The sequence below is a fragment of the Delphinapterus leucas genome, chromosome 2, assembly GCF_059928025.1.
Source record: "Delphinapterus leucas isolate spDelLeu-1000000601 "Yukka" chromosome 2, BTC_Dleu_Yukka2, whole genome shotgun sequence".
Classification (NCBI taxonomy): Eukaryota; Metazoa; Chordata; class Mammalia; order Artiodactyla; family Monodontidae; genus Delphinapterus; species Delphinapterus leucas.
Window position 1 is genome coordinate 21,554,656 of NC_143130.1, and position 9,264 is coordinate 21,563,919.

The 9,264-nt window shown below is 40.6% G+C and overlaps 1 pseudogene; it reads right to left on the reverse strand.

The window, feature by feature from the left end:
• Window positions 1–7,503: 7,503 nt before the first annotated feature.
• On the reverse strand, window positions 7,504–8,953 carry LOC111177948 (histone deacetylase complex subunit SAP25 pseudogene; annotated as a pseudogene).
• Between the last annotated feature and the right edge of the window lie 311 nt (window positions 8,954–9,264).

The window sequence follows — 9,264 nt, forward strand, 5'->3', positions numbered from 1 at the left end:
AACATTCTTTTTTACTTTAGACTTTCCACCTGAAATCATTTTCTTTGCGCCTAAGGTGTTTCCTGTATGATTACCTTTACTGAAGCTGAAGGTCTGTTGATAGTAAATACCTCTCAGTTTTTGTTGAAATTTGTTTCACTCTCATAATAGAAAGATATAGGCAGACCTTGGAGATATTGCGGGTTTGGTTCCACAGCACCTCAATAAAGCAAATATCACAATAAAGCAAATCCTTCCTGCCTGGATTTTGTTTGGATTCTATGATTTCAAGATTGGTGAATTTCATCAATTCTAGGCAAATTCTTAGCTACTATATTTTAGAAATTGCTTTGTCCCCCTTCTCTTTTAAATTTTCTCTGGCACACTGATTATATATTATTTTTTAAATTCTGACTTTTTGTGTTTTAACCTTTTTTTCTTACTTTTCCATCTCTTTGTTTTCCTAGATTTTTTTTTAGCCATTACTCCTTTTGGGTTATATCCTTCAGCTTACTAATTCTTTTGTCATATATGTTTATCAGGAATTTAATCCAGCCACTGAGATTTTACATTTTATTCTTTTATTCCTCAGAGTTTCATTTGCTGCTTTTAAAGTAGCTTCATAATCTTCTATAGATTCTATTTTTTCAGTCATATTTCCAGCTTTTCTGTTATATTTTTATATGTATAAATGTAGTTATAACTACATATACCTTTAGTTTTTCAAAATATTTTGTTTCTGAATGGTTGTTGAAATTTCTGGATATATTCTGTATATCATTTATTTTTCTCTTACACTTTATGTTTCTAGGAAATGGGCTACATTCTAGGAAAATTATGTGATATTCTAGTTCATTGATTGGTTTTATTACTGTTTCTTCTCAACAATTCAATTCAACTGAGATTTTTTGTAAACATGTATAAATTTCCACATTTCACACAAATCTCAAAAGGATATCAGGTAAACTTATTGTGGGGTATTCAGTTTGCAGTAAAAGCATGATTTTCTTGGGTGTCATTTTGTTACCCCACTTTAATGGTATTTGTTTTCTGACTCTTGGTTACCATGTTGTATTTCCCTGTGAGATCCGCCTCACCAAGTTTAGCTGAGGTTGGTTCTGACTTCAAGAGATTGCATCTGATAAGCCTGATAGAAAGCCTGCCTTGGACGTGCAGCTCCTTCTCCCTCCTTGGAGTCTGCAGTGACCTGGGCACTGCTTTAGCTCTGCACCTGAGTCACAGCCAGTGCCTGGTCCTCTGTGGACTCATTGCCCCCTGCTCAGTCTAAATGGGTGGAGGCTGAATAAATCGATGGTTTATTGTCAGACTACAATTCCCCTTAAATTTCAACATGGTCCCTCCTGCTTCTGCTCCAGGTAACTTTGAGCTTTGAGCTTCCCTGAAACTTCTCCTAAGCTCTTCCTCTTCCTGCATGAGTTTGGATTTTAATTTTCTTCACTCTTGCTTCTCTGTGATTCTGATATCACTCCATTTCTAGTTCTTAGGAATTCCTCAGAAATCGTCTTCCACCAAGGTCTTTCCTTGTTTTCCACTGTGCTTATGACTTTATTTTCTTAAACATAATTTATTACCTGACATTTCACAGAGATTTTGGTGGGAAGAGAAATTAGGCACTAGGGTTCACTTTACCATTTTTTCTAATCTCATCTTTTGACTTTTTTTTTTTAATTTCTAATCTCTCATTTGTTTAAATAAAATTATCACTTTAATGACTCCATAGCATTTGATATGTTGCTGCGTTGTGGTTTATTTAAACATTCCCTACCATTTGACACCTCAACTGTTTTACTAATGTAAATACTACTAGAATGGATATACATAGAGAGATATACATTTTTACATATCCATAATTTACTTCCACAGAAACATGCTGGAAATGGAATTACTACCTAATACCCTTAAAAAAAAATTGAGAGGGTTGTTTCTACAGTGGCCAGTGGATGTCAAATTTAAAGTTTAAGATAATGCTGTGGGGTTTTGCTCAGTCTCCTGTAAAGAGATGCAGGAGCCTCAATTTTGGGTGCTTTTGCTGTCAGCCTATCTGTAATGCTGATTAGGAACAGATGACTGATTTCACCATGCTAAGCCTAACTAAGTTTCACACTAAGAAGAAAAAGTAACACTTCTGCCAGCTGTTTCAAAAACAGCTTATGTGCTATATATAAGTAAAGACTGAAAGGAGATGTCATCACTTCTATTTTTATACTTGATTCTACTAATGCTATTTCTGCATCTATAGTTAGAATATGTAACTAGAATATGTATAATCTATCAATGCATGTAAATATATATGTATGTATGTTTGTATATTATGGACTGAATGCTGCTGTCTCCCCGAAATGCATACGTTGAAGCCCTAACCTCCGATGTGGTGGTATTTGGAGATAAGGCCTTTGGGAGGTGATTAGATTTAGATAAGGTCAAAAGGGAGGGACACTCAAGATGGGATTAGTGCTCCTATGAAAAGAGAAACCAGAGAGCTTGCTCACACTCTCTTCCCACCATGTATATAGATTGTATATATAGATCAGAGTGAGAAGGTTGCTCTCTACCAGCCAGGAAGAGAGCTCTCATTAGATCTCAACTATCCTTGGACTTCCAGACTTCAGAGATGTGAGACATAAATTTCTGTGTTTAAGCCACTCAATCTATGGTATTCTTTAAAGCAGCCTGAGTTAAGACAGATTTTGGTGCTGAGGAGTGGGGTGCTGCTGTAATGAATACCAAAACATGTGGAATTGAATAATGAACAGAGGCTGGGAGAATTTTGAGTTGCATACTAGGAATATGGATGTTAAGGGCGAGGACTCAGATGCAAGTGAGAACCATGTTATTGGAACATGGAGGAAAAATGATCCTTGTTATAAGGTGGCAAAGAACTTGACCAAACTGTGTTCTAATATTTTATGGATGAAATTAGATATTTAGCTAAGATTTGTATGCAAAGTATTGCAAGTATGGCTTCATTCCTCCTGATCACTTACAGTAAAATGTGAAAGGAGAGAGATGAATTGAAGAAGGAATTCTTAAGCAAAAAGGAACCAGAACTTGAAGATATCGAAATTTTCAGATTCTCCATATTGCAAAAAAAAAAAAATGAGAAAGCTGGTTCTAAAGAGAATACTAAGGGTGTGGTTGAAAATGATTTGATAGGGCTTCCCTGATGGCACAGTGGTTGAGAGTCCACCTGCCGATGCAGGGGACACGGGTTCGTGCCCTGGTCCGGGAAGATCCCACATGCCGCCGAGTGGCTAGGCCCGTGAGCCATGGCCGCTGAGCCTGGCGTCTGGAGCCTGTGCTCTGCAACGGGAGAGGCCACAACAGTGAGAGACCCGCGTACCTCAAAAAAAAAGAAAATGATTTGATAAAGAGATCATGGTGTGACTCATGAATTTAATAAGCGAAGAATAGAGATGGGGTTATACCAGCAGAGACACTGCCAGTTTGAACTAAAGTGAGGAAGAAGGTGGGACAGGATGAAGGAAGGCAATCAGACTTTGTGGAGTTTGCAAGGTGGGATTGTAGGGCTATTCAGCTGTGAATGTTAGCTCTCCCTCAAGAAGGGAAGAAGGATCCCAAAGGTGATTGAGAAATCATGTGGGTTACCACTCCCACCAGAAGCACAGAGTTCACAGGCCCGGGGGTCAGCGGGGAGGGTCAAGTCTGCTGCCGCCACCTTGATTTCAGGTGTGTAGACAGAAACACATGAGCCGAGCCCTGGGGGTGATGCTGCTGCCCCACTGGACCTGGAAAGCAAAGAGGATTATTCTCCAGCCCTAAGACCTAGTGGAATTTGCCTTCCTGCATTTTGGACTTGCTTGGGACCCCTCACCTCTCCCTTCTTTCCTATTTCTCTGTTTTGGAATGGGAATATCTACCCTATCATGGCCCCTTGTATTTTGGAAGCACATAACTTGTTTGCTTTCACAAGTTCACAGCCGGAGAGAAATTTAACCTCAGGATGAATTGCACCTCATGTCTCCCCTGTATCTGATTTTAGATGATATCTAGATGAGACTTTGACTTTAGATGGATACTAGAATGAGCTAAGACTTTTGGGGCTGTTTGTTGGGATAGAATGAATGTATTTTGTGTATGAGAAGCATACAAATTTTGGAAGGCCGGGGCAGAGTGTTATGGACTGAATGCTTGTCTCCCCCCCGACCCCCAAATGCCTGTGTTCAAGACCTAACCCTTAGTATGATGGCATTTGGAGATGGGGTCTTTGGGAGGTAATAGGGTTAGATGAGGTCATAAGGGTGAGACCCTCTTGATGGGATTACTGCATCTATAAGATGAGATACTAGAGAGATTTATTTCCTGTTCCTACGAAGAGGCCATTTGAGCCCACAGGAAGAGGGCAGCCACCTACGGCGAGCCAAGAGAAGGCCTTGGAACAAAACATACCTCATGGCACCTTGATCTTGGACTTCCAAGCCTCCAGGACTGTGGGAAATAAATTTCTGTTGTTTAAGCCACCTAGTCAGTGGTATTTTGTTGTGGCAGCCCAAGCAGACTAATATAGTATGTGCGTGCACACACACACACACACAGACATACTTTTTTCTTTGACCCAAAATGGAAAGGTTCACAGATGCAACCTGATAAATTTTAATCCAAACATTGAACTTTACAAGCCAAAGGTTCTTTCCTTCAGATCTCTAAGAAATCTTTGAAAAAATGGTCTGTTTCTTCTTGATTCAGATCCTGGGAACTGGTAGCTCCAGTATTCCAAGGTTGCTACCAAATAATTTGGCCTGCATGTGACTATTCATATTATTAAATCCTTCCTGCCTTCATATGGGGCCCTTAGTAATAACTTTACATTTCTTTGGTTCTATTTTCCGTTAGTATTATGAGAAGTTTCAGAATTTTGGTGATGTAATGGCCTATTTTTTATCCTTGTCCCATGAGAATATTATCATTTGTTAAAAGATTTTTGGCTTACGTGGAAGATTTCCACACCTGCATCCAGCCCTTCTCCACTATTTTCAGAAAGTTTTTTATTTAACAGAAACAAATTGATGAATAGGTCTGTAAATATAATGATATCTCCAATCATTGTGCAGTATGTGTTACATTATACTCGGATTAGGGGAAGAAAACCACAGCACTATCCCAACAGGAAGATTTTCTTAGATGAAATCACAAGTAAAGAAGAAATGCAGCTTACAATGGGGCAGAAGATTAAGTATGGAATATATTTAGAATCCAGTTCTCAGCTGGACTCCTGCATCTGTAATGTACTAGCTATGTAACTTTGAGTGAGATTCCTAACTTTCCTGACTTTAATTTTGTGATCTTAAAATGGGAATAATAAGACCATTCCTTAGGGTCATAAGGCAGATAAATACACTTTATGTGAAGTCCCTAGGTGGACTCATGGCCCTTTGCTGGTCCCAAATGGCAAATTGTGCAGTGTTATTATTATTGTCATTACTCCTGTTACTACTGTCACTATTGTTTCCATCTCTACCTCCTGCCCTGGCAAAATATGGACCAATTTTTATATCTACTGCTTACGTGCTCTGAGGGTCATTAATTGCACAGGGTTTTCAGTCATATAGAATTGGGCTACTTTCTTAGTTCTTTCATATTCTGACCATGTGATTACGAAAAAACTGCTCATCCTCTCTGCATCTCAGTTTCTTCATCTGTGAAAAAGAGAACAACAGCATCTCCTTGTACATCACTGTGAGGATTGAATACAATAATGTCTGTATGTATATGTATATGAAGCACTAACAATTGTGTCTCCAAAGTAAAGGCTTTCAGTAAACTATAGTTTGTACTAGAAATGCTTAATATTATTAATTTTATGATAAATCCAAAACGAAAAGAAAACAAGCAAGAATTTCTGGCAAAAGCCATTTAACTTCTCCTGCTTTGTCCTATACCCGTCTGTAGCACAAGATTCTCTCTCTTATACCCAAGCCCCAAATTATTTTCTTTGTTTGCTGCATAAGGGAGAGATGTTACAGGGAGGAAATCAAGCAAATAATGCAACTAGACAAGGCTGTTAAAATGCACACCCCTAAACACATTTTTAAAAGAGATACTAAATAACCCATTGTCCCCAAAGAAAAGAAAAGCAAACAGATAAGATCACAACATACGCCATGAAAAAAGTCCCAAAGTGAAAAGGTAGTTATATAAAGAGCTAGTGAACAATATAAGTACTATAAATACATACAAAATTTCATCATTTGCTGTCTCACTGTTAGATGTACTCTCTCAGATTGTTCTCACGCATCTGTTCAAGACAAAGCCGCTGAGCCTCTTAAATTACAGCTCATAAAAACACACACTTTGGGTTGCAATTTTTAAAGTATTCAAATTTTATTTAAAGACAGTTTTATGTTCCTGGATATGGAAGGCGATAACATATTTCCCATAATCAAACCACTCTTAAACATTAAAGATTTTACTGAATGTTAATTAAACCCAGAAAATATGTTGTAAAAAATTAAAATTCCAGACTCATTTAAACCACAGATATTTTAAAAGATAAAGAGGGTCTAGCAGGTGATAGTGAAAAATTAACTAGTGGGGATTTTTATTTTTGGTTTATTTTTTTATTTGCAACATCTTATTTGTAAGGACTCGGTATTGATGAATTTATCCAAGATGAGATTTCAACGCTAAGACTAGATTAGATAAGTATTGCCTGGACCATCATATCTTATATCATGAGATATTAAAAACTGTTCCTTTATAATTCTAGAGAATACTTGAGTAGTAATACTTATATACAGCAAATCTGTTCTGCATTTTTCTTCATATAATCCTACCTCAAAGTTTTACATGATATTTTCCATTTTTAATAAAGCAATTCCATTATTTTGTGTATGTTATTTTTATATACTTTAAAAATATTTAAGGGAGAAGACTGGTTCTGACTTTTGTTCGGAAACCTGGTTGACAGAATAAAACTATTTGGAAATAGTAGACCACATATTATATTTTCTTCAGTAATCTATGTAAAAGTGGCATTGGTGAGGATCATAAGTCACAAATAATGAACTCCTTAGTACTGTTTGCAAGGGAACTCTCTGTTGCTTGCAACAGACCACCATAAGGAAGTTGAGTCTACAAACACAATCCTACATTTTTCAATTTTTCAGGAAGAAACAAGAAATACATTAACTTTTTTTCTCCCTAAGGATTGGAAAGAAAACAGAGATGGGATATAGGAGATTGCTACTAGAAGCAGAAAAGCAGTCTTAAACATCCCTTGTCAAATGTGAATGGAGAATAACTCGAGAGATAATTAGAAATGCCAAGGATGAAAATTAATGTCCTCTTTCCAGTAAAATGCACTGTTTATATGCACTGTTTATAATCTACTGAAACCTTATATTGGCCATACATAGAAAGAACCTGATGGATTAAGACAAAGGGCACAGCCAGAAAGCTCAGAGCCTCAGGGAACATTGTGAGGAAGTCTCTGATGATCCCAGAGGATGGTCACAAGAGCACAAGTTGCATTGGCCTAAACACCCTTTTTCCAGTGATGTACTTGTGATTTTGTTCTTAAAATAACAGCATATTTTTAATGAATGAATTATAATCAGTATATAAGAAACTGATTTATATGCTATATTGCGCTTTCTCTGATATTCACATTAGTCAAAGAATTTAGATTGAGCCTCTTCAGAGCTGATGTCCTATTGTTTGGTGGCAAAACTCGGAAGTTTAGGCCAAGTGTCCAAAATAAAAATTGCTTTTGAAACCCAACATACTGAGATGGGTAACTTCTGGGTAGAGAACACTAGCATTTACTTCATTACTTTACAAACCAACACTGTTTCATTGTCAACAGAACCTGCCTGGCGAAGTAGGAGCCCACTCTGCCCCCGGAGGTGCTATGGACCTTGGTTGCCTGGGGCCCATGGGAGAGATGGGTCCATGCAGTGAAAACAGCTCTGGCCACCACTGGTACCTGGGTGGTCAGAGGCAGCATCTGGAGGGTCAGCAGGGGGCATGGGAGTCCCCGGGGAGCTGGGTCTTGGCTCCCCCTGGCTCATCTGCAGGAGGCCAGTGAAGGCGATCAGCTCAGGCCCTCTGAGCCAGGCGGTGGAGCAGCCAGAGGATGGAGTGGGGAGGACCCAGGGGGACATAATTGGGGTTGGGAGCAGCAGCTTGAGAGAGCCCATCACCTGTTGAGGGCCCTGAGACAGGTGCAGGGGAACACGCTGCCCACAGGGCAGCAGAGGGTCAGAAAGAAAGACATCTTCAGAGCATATCGCTGGGAACCCTGCATCCCTGGGCACCTGCTCTCCACTCTGATGTCCTGCTAGATGGGCCTGAGGTCTCTGCCTCACGCTGCTGCCTCGTACAGAGGCCAGAATGAGGGACGGCACAAGGTCTGGCCTGAGAAGGAGGTGCCTGACCCACAGCTGGGCCCCCGCACCAGACGAGGTCCCGCTTAAGCCTCATAGTTGGGGTCCCAGGGAGGTAGCAGGGTCATCCTTGACGGGGCCACCTCCCAGGTCATCTGGGGATAGGGGGGAACTGGGGTTCCCGGGGACCACTTGGCAGCGAGGCCTGGGGGCAACCGAGGCAGCAGCTGCTCTTTCTGGATCCAGGAAGGCCTTCGGTATCAGGGCTGAGGATTGTCCGGTGGGGATGTTCTTGGCTCCCCCAGGGATTCCTCTCCAGAGTCCCTGGCCTGGCCGGGGTCGCTGACCGCCGAGGGGCCTTGTTCCTCGGGCGCCTGCTCTTCACCCGGGCCGTGCTGCCGGGGGACCCAGGGCAACATGCGGTGTCCGGGGGGAGGGCTAGGCAGGGCCCCACACTGCCCACCTCGCCCGCCTGGCCCCTCCCGGCTTCCACTTGGGCCCAGCCTCCCTCAGTGGCCCATGCTGCCCTGCACGTCCCTGCAAGCCCAGGTTGCGGCCCACCTTGCAGAGTACTTCATTACTTTAATTATCCCCAAAACCTACAATGTCCACAATGGGGACTTTTTTTTTTAAGGCACAGCCCCAAATGTTGCTGGAAATAATATGCCTATTAAACAGAAGACTTTGGAAAGCAAGGGACTGTTTCAAAAGACTGTTATGATGGGAATTCTGCCACTGGTACCCTGGACTATGCTAACTACTTTTTATTGCATTGGGGAAATGGTAGAATGAAAATGAACACCTCCAGGCAGAGTTAAGAGAATCGGAGGAAGGGAATTTTATGATTATCATAAATTAATCTCTTTTAGCTCCAAGTTATGATTCAAGTTGATTTCTCATCCTTATCAAATTTCTTATGTGC